The sequence below is a fragment of the Rhea pennata genome, unplaced genomic scaffold, assembly GCF_028389875.1.
Source record: "Rhea pennata isolate bPtePen1 unplaced genomic scaffold, bPtePen1.pri scaffold_40, whole genome shotgun sequence".
Lineage (NCBI taxonomy): Eukaryota > Metazoa > Chordata > Aves > Rheiformes > Rheidae > Rhea > Rhea pennata.
This window is the reverse complement of record NW_026907681.1, coordinates 1,910,083-1,924,599: the sequence shown is the minus strand read 5'-3', so window position 1 is coordinate 1,924,599 and position 14,517 is coordinate 1,910,083. Positions and strand designations below refer to the sequence as shown.

The following is a 14,517-nucleotide window of genomic DNA, read 5'->3' as shown; positions in this document are numbered from 1 at the left end:
ATGGCCCTTGATAATGTATTATTAACATAACTGAAAAAAGAAAAACAAAATCACAACAATGATTTTGGACAGTTTCAGAGGCCATTTTTAAACCAGAGTGAATGATTTCTACTCTCCTGTTACATAGGGCTCAATAAAACTATAAATTCTTGTGAGCTTGTCTTCTCCTCTGGAGAAGTGTCTGGCTTTGTTGCTCATTCTCCAGTTTCTTTGCAGGGCTGTGAACGAGAAGTGTCATCCTTCCTCTCCAAGAAGTTTCAAGGGAACATTTCAAAGCTGGGAACTGTCCCCAAAGAAGATTTGGATCTGGTCAGTATTCCTCTGCCTGCTGTACTATTGAATAACTAGTCTTTCTTTCTTTCTTTCTTTCGAGCTCAAGTGGAGTAGAAAGGGGCTAAGCAGTAAAGGGAAGCAGTATGCTTACCTTTAATCTTCAAGCACTGTTTGCATTGCATGTCATGAATAGGCTAATTATTGCTTATTGATAGTAATTGCTTATTATAGTAATAGTAAATAAAATATATGTTCTGCTCCAGCACATAGTCTTTTTCACAGGATGCTCAAGAAACTTCCTGAGCTAGAAATGGCTGGAGATTAAGAGTGTTGTGGCAGAGGGGGATAGTATACATTTACTCTTTCTTGGGTGTGTACTGGTGATTGCGCTTGGAAACAGACAACAAGACAAGATGGCCCTTGGTGTGAACTGGCATAGCTCACATGTTCTTCGCTGTCTTACGTGCTTGCTAGCATCTCTTCTCACTCCGAGTCTTTCCATTCAATTACTACCTCTTCTTTCAACGCTTTCTTACTGTTAGCAGTCTTCCCCTTTCCCTCATTACTCTTTTCCACCCTTAGCTGGCACTGTCTTGTTGCTTTGTAGCCAACTCACTTGGTGGGTCTTAAGCAGAACTACATTAAGTTATCCTTCCACGTGGTGGATGACTTGGTGAAGGTGCGGAAAGAGATCTCTCCTGCTGTGAGGAAAAACAGAGAGCGAGACCAGGCGAGCGATGTCTATACGTCTATGCTGTCAAGGAAAGAGGTCTCCTTAGGATGGTTGGCCCATGGGCTTCTTAGGATTCCCCTAGTCACACAGACTAAAAAGTACAAATGAGAATTCCAATTTTCTCTTTGGTTTCCTACACCTGATGTCTGATTTCAGTTGAACCATTTCAAAGGAAGAGGAATCTAGTGAAGTGAGCACTTCCTGCCCAACTGAGAGGTGTACATTATTTGTTCCAGGTGATTCCTGGGGTGCCCAACGATTCTTAAACTCATTGTTATGCTTTATAAATCCAATGCCATAAGAAACCTCTCTTATAAAGGCATAGAGGTAATAAGTGCTTTTTGCCTGCGCAATGTTTCCTCACGTGCTGTCAATCCTGATGACTCTCTTTCTCGAAGGGGGTTGTTGCATTAAAGAGAAGCTTTTGTTATTCCGTTCTCTCCTGTTAATGAATTTTGCTGTTTGGTTATCAGTGGGTACCACTGTTGCTACCTTGTCTCCTACAGTCAAGCCTGCTGGGTCTGAGATGTGCATAAACCTACTTAGGTAAATTAGTTGTTAATCTAATGAGAACTGCTCGTTAAATCATACTCTAAAGCTGATTTGAGTTTAATGTATTTGGTCATATTCAGGATCCGGTTGTTCTCGCCTTTGACATTGAAACTACCAAACTCCCTTTGAAGTTTCCTGATGCAGAGACAGACCGGATCATGATGATCTCCTACGTGGTTGATGGGCAGGTAATGGAACAACAGTTCTTTTCTTCATGCTTTGGAGCAAAATGCTAGACAGCAAACGAGCATGTCACCTTTGGCGGTCTGGTCCCTGGCTTGCTTTGTTGCTAGTTGCTTGGTCTATATGTAATGGCTGTGGAAATAAAATTGAAGTCTAGTCTGAATGATGCATAAGGATTTCCTCGTTTTGTATGTTGGAGAACCCAGCTAAGGCTACTGGTGCCCCTTTGAGGGGCAGTAGTAATTTGGAGAGTATAGTCCTTAAGTTGTCTCCCTTTTGGCACCCTTAGTTGATTGTAAGCAATTGTTCAGAAGGTGACCTCCAAAGAGCCGTTCCCACTTGACAAAAGCTCTAGCTATCAAGCTGTGCAAGGATTATCGCATCGATGGAAGACTATTTCATCCTTTAGGCAGTGTGTTCCGGTTGTTCAGGAACCTGTCCCTGGTGTAGCAGGGATCTGAGTCCTCAGTAACTCTTCCTTTGTCAACTCTCTAGGGCTATCTGATCACAAACAAGGAGATTGTCTGTGAGGATATTGAGGACTTTGAATTTACTCCCAAGCCGGAGTGTGAGGGTCCATCCTGTGTCTAATGAACCAGATGAGGTAAGTAGGTTCTACTTGGGAAATCAGGCTGCTTTTTATCTGCCTTGGTCTCTTGTAGGCCAAAGAGAGCTTATCACCCAATAGAGTGTATCTTTGGGGAGCACAGCGGACAGTCACGGTGCTGGTGATGCTTTCATTTCATGGTGTGACGATGAGGCAGATCGGGTTCTAGCTAGGTCAAGAGCAGAGGGGAAGGACTGCATCAATTGTATTATATCCAGTGCCTGCCTGCAGGAGGTGAATTTGCTGAGTGTTTGTGTTTGTGGGGGAGATGTTTTTTGTTTTGAGTTTTTTTTAATCCTCTGTTGCATACTAGGCTCATTTAATGCAGAGGCGGTTTGAACATGTCCAGGAGACCAAAGCTACTATCATTGTCACATACGATGGAGACTTCTTTGACTGGTAAGATCAGGAATGAAAACTAACCTGGTTTCTAAAAGGAAATGTTGTCTAGGCCATGAGGTGAGATTGGGTACCAGCCTGTATGTCCTTTGTCTGGAGGTCACATAGCGGCCACATGCGTTCTTATCTACGCAGACTATCCAGCCAGTTTGGGAACCTGTTTACATCCTGATTATGTGCTCTTTATCTGGAGTGCTGGGCTGAGTCTTGGATCGCCAGCCTGCAGAGGACTGTCGAAGAGGAGGAGGTGGAATTCAGAACTTTTTTTTTTTTTTTTTTCCCTGAGCAGAGCTATGTTTATTGGCTTTGAAATACGAACTTCTATAGAGTCCCATCAGTTGGTCCAGGGATTGCTGAGCTACTTCTAGATTGTTGTTGATTTGGCAATGTTTGTACACTGATGACCTCAGTAACTGGAGAACAGGCAAAGTGTCAAAAGAGAACTGCAAAATAATAGGGAGACCAGAGCAGCCAAGCCTTCGGGGAGCGAGGGAAACTCGATCATAATGTTCTGCCTCCTGGTATAGGATGTGAGCAAGCAGCTTCCTTCTTGCAGTAGCTCTGCCCTACAGGGAGTTTTCCCTGTGGCCAGCTCTCACGGGTAAGGTCTGGAGCAAAGGAGAATTCACAAGAAAAATTCCTCATTAAGTAGCTTACAAGAAAGCAATCCTGAAACCCTTGGGGTGGGGATGGGGTGGAACAAAAGGGACTGCTTTGTTTCTTCTCTTCTGCATTGTCTCTCTCCTCAGGCCTTTTGTGGAAGCAAGAGCAGCAGCTCATGGAATTAATATGTATCAGGAGATTGGATTTCAGAAGGGCAGCCAGGGAGAGTACAAAGCCCTGCAGTGCATCCACATGGATTGTCTGAGGTACCGAATGCTGCGTCTGTACCGTATAACTGCATCTTTATCTGTTAAATTTGTATAAAATGCCTACAGTTGATGTATTTGAATACTGTCCCTTTTCCATCTCTGTGCACTGCTATCATGAGTTACATCTTACTAGGAAAGGACTAGCACCCCCATCTTTGGTTGTGCTGCTTCTACTCGGTACTCCGTTGTGTGCCATTATGTACAGAAGTTACGTCTTGTCCACACTAGCCTGAACGACTAACTCTGTTTATAGAGTCTGCTGGTGGCTGTCATTGGGAGTTTGAGAACTGTCCTGGATAGCAGGTAAAAGGACAGGATAAGACCAAACCGTTGTAGTGGGCACAGGGCCATATTCTAACCCAACAGCCTGCCTAGCACAGAGAGGAAAAGGAAGGGGGTGTATGTGTGTGTGTGTGTGTGTGTACAGGAGAGGGCTGTCTGTCTTGGCAGTTGTGACTTGAATGTTTTTTCACATTGGACCAGTGTCCAGACTCTGGAAAACAACTGCCTCTCTTTGCAGTCCTGCTGATACCTCCTCCTGTGTTTAAACGTTTATCTTTGAAGTCTCTGAAGTATGAGGGTTGAGAAAAATCTGAGCAATAGAAATGATTTGAATAGCAGAATTTGTATGAGTCAGGATTTAAGAGCATGGGTAGATATGCAGACTGTCTAAAGCTGTGCAGCTTCTTATTCCACTGCACTTGGATGTTCTGCTCTCACCTTTCCCTGTTAGAGTAATCCAGATCTTTTTGTACGTAGCAGTCCTTTCTGAAGTGCAGGGCTGTCTCTTCGTCGACTGGCATTTTCATTATTCTGTCTAGGTGGGTGAAGAGAGAGAGTTACCTGCCAGTGGGAAGTCACAACCTGAAAGCAGCAGCGAAAGCAAAACTGGGTTATGATGCAGTGGAGCTGGACCCTGAAGAGATGTGCCGGATGGCTACGGAGGAGCCTCAGGTGTTCCCACCCGGTGCTGTATCTCTGGGCATCTGCAGTATTAGTGAACCTTTGAGTTAGAGCTTTGTGAAATCCTTTAAGTTAATGCAATGTCTTTGAGAAGTTGTCAGTGTATCTTGCTGAATTTCAGACACCTGAATGAACTTAAGCTTAGGGAAGAATAGAATTTCCTTGATGTGTTTCTGGCATTGGCGTTGCACTGTATATTTGTGTTATTTACACTTCTGCAAAACGGTAGTACTCGGGGCATTGCAACGGAGCAGTACTTTGCTAGTGTCCAGGAGACACCTTAATGAGGTTTCTGCCAAAGCCCTGGAGATCTCTGTAGGCCAAGAGTGGCCTCCTGACCACTCCGGAGTGGCATCTGTGCGGATATGTGGCAGTGAGCTCATCTTCCCCATTTCTGCTAATTCGGAGCTGGCTTATGTAATTCGGGTTAAAGCAGAATGTTGTCTTAAGCCGACTGATAACTCTTTACATGCTGGGATGTTTGTATGCAGAAATATACCTTTTGCATCTTCCTGCTGATTTCAACCTTTCCTTGTTTCCCGTTGTACGTGTTAACTGCTGTATTAAATGTGACTGGGATTGATTTGTCTTTCTCCTCAACAGACACTGGCCACCTGTTCGGTGTCTGATGCAGTTGCTACCTATTACATGTATATGAAGTATGTGCACCCTTTCATTTTCGCGTTGTGCACCATCCTTCCCATGGAGCCTGATGAGGTGAGTGCATGCCTGAAACAATTTCTTTTCTGGGCAGAGAGCTGCATGCTTCATGCAACAGTGACACATTGGCAATAGAACTAATTTCTACTGTTTGGATAGTTTTTCCCAAGGAAAGGAGGGAAAGTAGTCTCCAAATGCGCTTCCTTTCTGCAGTACAGCAGTCATAGCTGTTTTTCCATAGACCAGTTATGGGTAGCCTAAGTGAAGGAGTTGGTTTTGTTTCCTTACTGTGCTCCTTCTTGCCTTGGGCTTCAATACTGCCTGAATAAACACATCATGTTGGGCACCAAATCAGACATTTAAGTTCAATGATGTGGTGATAAGGCCAGCCTAATTCCAGCAGCACCCTTTACAGCGCTTCTTTCTAAGTCCAGTTTTTGATGTCTGTCTTTTACAGGTGTTAAGAAAAGGTTCTGGGACAGTGTGTGAGGCATTGCTGATGGTTCAGGCCTGTCACGCCAACATCATCTTCCGCAACAAGCAGGAGCAGGAGTTCAGCAAACTTACAGATGATGGCCACGTGCTGGACTCGGAGACGCATGTAGGAGGCCAGGTGGAAGCTCTGGAACCTGGGGTTTTTCGCAGTGACATCCCTTGCCGCTTTAAAAAGGTAAGGACACAATCAAGGTGTTGCGACAGAGGCTTTAAAATGGTAATGCAATGATGCTCTTTCTCTTCTTTCTGGAGAACATGGCAGTAGGGAATAACCCTCCAACTGGAATTACCATCCTCTGTTCTTTTGGGGGATACCCAATAGCAATACCTGTTATAAAACTGATACCTAATTTATGGCTTGAGTGCATGAACCTGCTTAGAGTTTAGGTGGGAAGGGTTGGAGAAGTTGCTCTTCATGACCTCAGACTGGCTATTGGGTAAAGACAGTGTTACAGCAAGGAGAGTGGTTCATTGCTGTTGAGTGGGTTTGTTTACTTTGTTTATTGGTTGGTTGTAGGGTTTTTCTTTTTTTGGGGGGGTTTTAATTTTCTTTCAGCCAGTGGTTGTTGACAGAGATGACTGTTTTTGTCTCATCAGGATTATATCTTTGTCCTTCTCCCACTCAAGCCAAGCTTCTTTTGGCCTCTTTTACCTGTTTCTGGTTGGTGCTACTGTCTAGATTGTAAGTTTTAGAGGCAACTTCCATCTTTGCTGTGTGATACACCATACCTCAGTGCTGCTTGTTTTAGTGGCCTTAATCTCGTGAATGATCTTAAGGGAACGTGCACTGTGAATTTAGAAGGACCTTAAATCTAAATCCTTGGCCCCTTAGAGCCTTAGATGTGTGAGCAGTTGACTGCTAGGTCAGCCCCATAAGTGTTGCACTCTGGAACATGCATGCAATCTTCTCTTCTTGTTAGCTGCCCTATATAGCCTCCTTTGCAGGAGAACTCCAAGGGCTGGGTAGCAGCCACCATCTCTTCTCTGCTTTGTGTTTTGCCCTAGTGCGAGTGGTGTAGGCTTTTGTGAGTTGTAGGGTTCTTAGCAGAAAGCCACTGTCCTTCAGTTCTAGAGAGCTCAAGCTGCCTGTGGAGGTCAGCCAGCTAATTGGCCAACATTATCTGCCTGCTGACATTGGAGCTGATCAGTGAACGAAGGGGCATTTCAAGATGCCATTCAGCTGACCTGTTTCAGCCATCTGCCCTTCAGATGAGATGAACTGCTCTCTACCCATACTGAGACATGCTCTGCTAAGTAGTGAACCTGTTTTCAAAGATCGCCGAAGCTACGCTGGAGCATGGATAATCTTGCAGAAGCTGTCACCCCCTGCCCCCCTTCCCTAGGCAGTGTGCGAGGATGGGTGTCAGGGCTAGAAGAGGTCTCGGTATCATTCCTGTATCCTTGCAGAATCCTTCTGCCTTTAACTTCCTGGTGCAGCATGTGGAGAAGACGCTCCGGCATGCTGTCGAAGAGGAAGAAGGTTTGCCATTGGATCAAGTCACCAGCTTCCAGGAGGTCTGTTGTCCTGCCTCAGCCTGCAGGGCCAGAGGCATGACTGGGCTTTCCAAGGAGAGCAGAACTGTGAGGGTGGAGTTGCAGCACATTTCTTTAGGCAAGCCTCGGTCCTTTAGGTCCAAGCCTGGTGTTGTATAACAACTTTCTTCAGCTTTGAGTTCTGCCCCATGTCCATCTGTGCCTTATTTCCCATATTAATAAAGAACTGGCATAGGCTGGAGGCAAGGCTGATTTTTCTCATCCTGAATATGTCTGGTGAGACACCACATGTTAAAGATGCCTGTTTAGACTCATTTTATACTCCATGGAGAGAGACAGGAGAAACTTATCTGTAGACATTTGCAGTGTAGATGAAACCTACCTTGGAGGTCCAAAAGAAAACCTTAAAGATTGGTGGCTAAAGAAGACTCGCCACTGCCACTCTTCTTAATCCTGTTCCTTTAGTTTTTCATACTCTTCCTCTGTTTCCCAGAATCAGTGGGAGGTGTCTCTGTGCATGTCGGAAGTAAAGGACCAAATATAGTGCGTATGTGACTGCATCATTAGTTCCTTCTTGTTTGAATTTTACTTTTTTACATCTCCCCGCAGGCTTGTGATGAAATCAAAGTCAAGCTGAATTCCTTGAAGGATGTTCCTAACGGAATTGAATGCCCCCTTATCTACCATTTAGATATAGGGGCCATGTACCCCAACATCATTCTGACCAACAGGTTGCAGGTGGGTAACCTCAGTCCAGTCAGGAAGGTGTTTTCTGTTTTGTCTTGCAGATGGTCTAGGAGGTCCCTCCGATTTGATCCCCTTAGCGGCAAACAATAAACTTTCTGCCCTGGACAGGGGGATAAAATAAGGCTCGGTTTGAAATCCAGTCAGGCTGTTACAGTTGGCAGGTGTACAGAGCCGAAAGGTCTGTCCAAGGTAGAGCAATAGCTTTAGCTGGCTTCTTCCAAAGAATAGTCATTGTTTTTGCTATAACTTGTGTTCTGAAAAGCTTCTAGAAAGGAAAACTTACTGAACATCACCTCTGTGATGTTCACATTTGTGTTCTTCTAATACCCAACATCGATTCCTTCTGGCATATGTCACTGGAGACGGTTCTGTTTTCTCTAACATGGGTGTGTCTGACCTGTGTCCAGCCCTCAGCAATGGTGGATGAGGCCATGGGTGCTGCCTGTGACTTCAACAAGCCAGGTGCTAATCGTCAGTGCCGGATGACTTGGCAGTGGAGAGGAGAATTCAGTAAGTGTAATTCTGCTGTCTGCTTTGTCAAGTTCCCTGTTGCATTGCAGCATGGATAGAGCTTGCAGCGTGAGCTGAAGACACAGAGACCACTTCCTGTTCCTCCCCTGGAAAGCTCCTAGTTGCTTTTCCTTTGCAGTGCCTGCAAGCCGCAGCGAGTATCACCGCATCCAGCAACGACTGGAGCCTGAGAAGTTTCCTCCTCTGTATCCAGATGGAGCACCCTGGGCGTTCCACGAGCTTTCCCATGAAGAGCAGGCCAAGTATGAGAAGAAGCAACTGGCAGGTGAAAATAAATGGCATTATCTGGAGCAGGTTTTTGCTGCCTAGACTACAAACACATCATTAATTACTTCTCTCTCAGGTCTGGGGCTACTTAGTTCATGCTGACTCAGACTGAATTTGATCTCGGTTTCATGCTGCAACAGTTTTCCCCTAGGATCCCAACCAATTCCTGTACGTTTTTTGAGGAGGAGGCAAGTGCTGTTTTTTGTCTCAGTGTTTCTCTTTTCTCACTGAAAGTCATGTATCTGAGCTGAGACACATGGAAGGTGATATTTTGTTTGGGTTTTTTTGTTGTTGTTCTTTAATGAGCGCTCATTAAGCATGCCAGTGAAACACGTTTCGATATCCTTTCACTTTTTGCTCCTAAAGTGATACTACTCAGCAGAAGCATCTAGCTAGTGGGAGCTCTGAGCAGAGCCTGAATTTGTGGATGAGCCCTCATGGGCAATTTATTTCCCACACACACCTCTGCATCTCTATAGAGAGGTGCTGTTTCTCCCCACATTAGTATCTTCCTGCCCTTGCCTGTGTAGCAGGTCTGCTTCCTTGCTTTCCTAGGTATGATGTTTATTTGCATTGATGGAATTTTTCTCAGACTGGTGCCTTGAAAGCTTCAGATCTGTGGATCTGTGTGGTTTGCCCGATGCCATTGTGTTCATCCTTCCCATCCATAGTGGGGCACTGATCTCCGAGAAAGCTTTCTCTGTTTATTCCCTTTACTAGATTATTGCCGCAAGGCTTATGAGCAGATCCACGTCACCAAGGTGGAGGAGCGTGTCACCACCATCTGCCAGCGAGAGAACTCTTTCTATGTAGACACTGTACGAGCTTTCAGAGACCGTCGCTGTGAGTTCAAGGGGCTGCATGAGGTGCTGGGCTTGAATTTCTGTTTTATTTGTGCTGCCAAAGCTAGAAGGTCCTCACCTCTCACTGAAAACTTGAACCCTAAAGGATCTTTTGCTCAATCTGTATGGTCAATAAGAAATATTAGCTTTCCTGACAGCTCTGGTGCAAATGCAGGTTTTTCCCCTGCTGAATCCTAAACAGCTGCTGCCACAGTGGTTCCTAGCTCTCTGATGCAATCACTTTCAGTGCTAGGAAAGAAAACAGCTGGGTTTTTCTTGGCTTTTACTGGATCTAGAAAATCCTCAGATCAACTATTTTGTAATCTGGTTTGTGTAGGGTACTTTTCAAAGAGAAAGATGAGACAAGCAGAGAAACAGTTGATCTTAGGCTAAGAAGTGATTGATTCTAGGAGAAAGAAGCAGCATGTCCTAGTTCTCAAATGTTTGGAGTCTTGTGGCAGAGGGAGGAGCCTGAAATGTAGTTGCTAATATATTGAAAGAAATATATGACGTGGTGTGACAGAATTGATGTAGGATGGCAGTTCTGCTGGGATTAGGTAATTCTAACTATGGGTGTTACAGTTGATGCTGCAAGACTCTTCCATAATATAGCATAATGCCTGTGCCGAACGCTTCCCCCTCAAATGCAAAAGAAAGAGCAGAAAGAAAGAGGAATTATCTTAATAACTGATACTGTTCTAGGATCACGGTGTCATATTAGGATTGAGGTGGGGGGAATATCTGGCTATTGGTACTGCCTGTAGTGGAATGTAGGGTTGTCCTGACTCTGCCTCTTGCCATCAGGTGTGGAAGAAAAAGCTGTCTGCGGCTGTGGAGACAGGCGATGCCTCTGAAGTGAAGCACTGCAAGAATATGGAAATCCTCTATGACTCCCTGCAGCTGGCACACAAGTGTGTCCTCAATTCTTTCTATGGCTATGTCATGCGTAAAGGGTGAGTCTCACCTGTGGTCATTGCTGGAGTCCTCCAGCAAGGAGCATTGTAAACCAGAGCTGTTCTAGTGAGGCTCTCACCTTGTTAACGTGCTTCCAAAGCACAAGGGGTATGCTAGGTGATCCCTGTAACACTTTTTTTTTGTTCCTACTAATGACTTCTTATTTATTAGTCCCCTTAGCAGGGACTTTTGCTAAACAAGGCCCTGTAGCATTGGCAATGGATGGCAGGGTTTGTCTATAGGTGATTCTTCAGGGTGTGCGGTTTCCTGAAGTATCACAGGGAAGGAAAAGGAAAATGATCTCCTGAGGGCTGCTGTGATTGTCTTTTTTGCCCTGAGACTTTATTTTCTGTACGACCTGATGCGCTTCCCCGCAGCTGTGCTTAAGAGGTAGCACTGCAGCCTTTTGACTGTCCCTCCTCCATTCACAGAGCTTGCTGGTATTCCATGGAAATGGCTGGGATTGTGTGCTTCACTGGAGCAAATATGATCACACAGGCTAGGGAGCTGATTGAGCAGTTTGGGTGAGTATGTGCTGAGCTGAGGAAGAAAGGTTCTCCTGTATGTAGTGTGAGCAGATGGGTAAGGGCAGAATTTGACTGGCAGAGAAGAGGAGCAGTGGGATAGATGTGGGATTAATCAGCGGAAGCTCTGGTGTTCTGGAGATTCAGGTTTCTGACATTGCCATGGCTTATTAATGCAACTGGTGTTGTATGACTAGGACTTCCTTTGCAGAAAGGACACTGCCTCTGCCTGACTTGTGGACAGAGAACAGTTCTTTGGCATATTTTCCAATCTCTTCCTGATGGTGATTTTTTTTCTTCCGTTCTTAGGAGACCTCTAGAACTGGATAGAGATGGGATTTGGTGTGTCCTTCCCAACAGCTTCCCGGAAAACTTTGTCATCGAGTCAACCAACGCAAAGAAGCCGAAGGTGACAATCTGCTACCCAGGTGCCATGCTGAACATCCCCGTGAAGGTGAGTCTGGCATCTGTACCAGCCAGCTGTACAGTCTGGTAAAAACAGTGAAAGGGAAGAAAATGTTTTAGCCTTCTGTAGGCCTGCAAGCCAATCAGGCAGTTCTTGTGAAGGGAGTAGCTCTACTGGCAGTGGAGTATGCATCTTTGTTCTCGGAGTTGGCTTCAGCCCAGAGGACAGCCTGTCTTTTGTCTCTGGTCCCCTGTGTAATGAGCAGGACGTTGGGGCTGACAGCTTTGCTTGCTACAGAGCTATACTCTGCCCTGCACAGCCCATAGCTCAAACTTGGCCCTATTTGGCCCTACTTGGCCATGATCCTCTCAGCATCCAAGGAGGAGGGCAAGAAGCTGAAGAAAAGGTAAGAGTTCAAAGCTTGAAAAATCACCACTTCCCCAAGGGAAGGGATTGAGGGTCCTTTTCCTTGACTACATTTGAGGCGTGTTAGTCCTTGCCCCGTGTTGCCAGTCCTCTGGAGCTGGCAGCATGTTTGGTTTGCTTGTTGCTGCATACCACCGAGATCATGCTGTCTTTAAATGGCAAGTTCCTTGCATGAGATCAGTCTTTGAATCCAGCTATGCCCTGGCCTTAATTGACACATCTGACAGTAAATTTCTGAAGATAACAGTAAAACAGCACTTCTCAAACTTTCTGATTAGTCATGGTCTCCCTGTTTGGTTCTGAGATGCGCAGGCAAACTTTGATTTTTCTTTCTATCTTTTCTCTTTAAATTCACTAATCTCTGTCTGTCCCTCTCTCAAGTTTACAGACCTCTAGTAATACTTTTCCCAGAGGTTTCCACTTTAATCCCCATCTAGGGGAAGGAGTGGATCTTGCCAGTGCCATCATGGTATAGAAAAGCAATTGCACTTGACTTCACTGACTTTCTCATGCAGCCTGCTTAAATACGAGCACGAGCAATCACGAGAGGACTGCCCACAGACCTGGGTCTGGGTTCAGAAAATACTGTCACTGTCCTCCAGCACTCTCTGTTCGTACAAGACTATGTTTGTTTCTGCTTGAATGTCTCTGTTGGATGAACTCCAGCATCCACTGTGAGTGCCTTTGCATGCCAAGGGAGTCTGTCGCAGAAGTCAAGAGGATGTCAAGCACTGAATGAACTCTGCTCATAGGAGTCTTATCTCAGGGGCCCTTGATTTTTTCCTGTGATTCTTGAGATGTCAGCAAGCGCACTTATTTCTTGCTCACTCTGCAAGTGGAAAGAGCAGTAGTGTGGAGCTGGCTGGCAGGTACCGCTGCCAGCTGAGGAAGAAAAGACTGCCTGGAGGAGGGGTGACAAAGCAATGTACGCTTGAGTCTCACCTCTGTTCCACTGAAGCTTCCTGTGATGGTTGTATTGAGCCATACAAATAATTGGCAGGCATGTGAAATCCAAGAAACACGACAGAAAAAAAGAGGGCAGTGTGTTGTCATAGTTGTTTCGATAGCGATGTCCAGTTTCCTCTGAGTCCATTTTGCCAGCGTCCCCTCCTGTTTTCCAAACAAAGCTTCATTCTCCTGTATAAGGCTTTTCCTAGTATTTCACTCCACTTCTCTACTCCTCTAACCCTGAGTCTCACTTCTTGCCCTTTATTTGCGTGCATTTAAGAACATTTTGCCAGTTAGAATTGGCAAGTTGGGGACAGAGGCTGATGTGCTTTTGCAGCTGGAGGTGAAGTAGTTCATGATGTTGTTGTCTCTAGCTGTGTAAATATGCCTAGATCATGGTAGTCCAGAGCCCCACAGCTTGGATTAATTTACCTGGTGGCTGCCTGGTTTGGCAATACTAGAAGTACTTTGGCAGGAGGGTAGTAAGCAGCATCCTGGGAGATGTGTTCCTTGGCACAGAGCTTGTGCAAAAGCTGGTCTATATCCTAGGTATGCAGTCTTCAATGAAGATGGATCCTTGGCTGAACTGAAAGGGTTTGAGGTGAAGCAATGGGGAGAGCTGCAGTTGGTGAAGATATTCCAGTCTTCTGTATTTGAGGCCTTTCTGAAAGGCACCACACTGGAGGAGGTCTCTGCCTCTGTAGCCAAGGTGGCTGATTACTGGTTGGATGTACTGTAGAGCAAGGTGAGTGTAGGGTTTGCAGGATATGCATCCGCTGCATGTTTGTCTTCCCAGGTTGGGGCCAGAGAAGGTCAAAGCTACCCTAACACTGTAGGGAGGATGGACTTTGTCGAGAATGGTTGGTCCATTGTGCCTCTGATGGCTGTTTGTATGTAATTTCTGCCTCTTTGATTCTCTAGGGCTGCTCTTTAGGGTCTTTTAGCACCAGACCTGTTGTTACAGCACTTTTGTCAGCTGTTACCGCTTAATTGTGAGTAAGCGTTGTCCTCCAGTCACGTCTTTCACAGAGGTAGCGTGGTGGCCCTCTTGCACCAAGGACTTTCTCTAGAGCCACTCACTGAGACAGAGGATGGCAGAACCATTTGCCTGCAGAATCTTTTCTGAGGAGGCCAGAAGAGATTAGCTTTAAAATAACCAGCAAGAGCAGAGACAATGCCAGAAAACAGAGCCTCAAACCGGGGAGCAGGAGAGATGAAAAGCCGGAGCGACTGCTCTGCTTGGGAGTTTATTGGGAGCACTTCCCCTTTGTATTTTGCATCTGGCACTACAGAGCTGGGCCCACTAAGAGTTTGCCGTACAACATCATTTCAAAGTATTGCATTCACAGCAGGAGTTTTGATGCAGACCTCATGTCCGTGATCTCTATGTTCCATAGGTCATGTTGGCAACTGGAGCAGAGATTGCTCACAAACTCCTCATAAAGACAGCCATATCAATCGGTTTAAATGTTCCATGTATATAATAGCAATGAGGTTTGATCATTAGGTTCCTGATAGTGATTTTTTTCCCCTTGTTCCTTTTTTCAGGCTGCCAACATGCCTGACTGAGAGCTGTTTGAGCTGATCTCAGAGATCTGTTCCATGTCTCGCAAGCTAGAAGACTCCGGGGAGTGCACAGAC

General features: G+C 45.5%; 1 pseudogene; it reads left to right on the top strand.

The window, feature by feature from the left end:
- LOC134154757 (DNA polymerase epsilon catalytic subunit A-like) lies at positions 1-14,517 on the top strand (annotated as a pseudogene).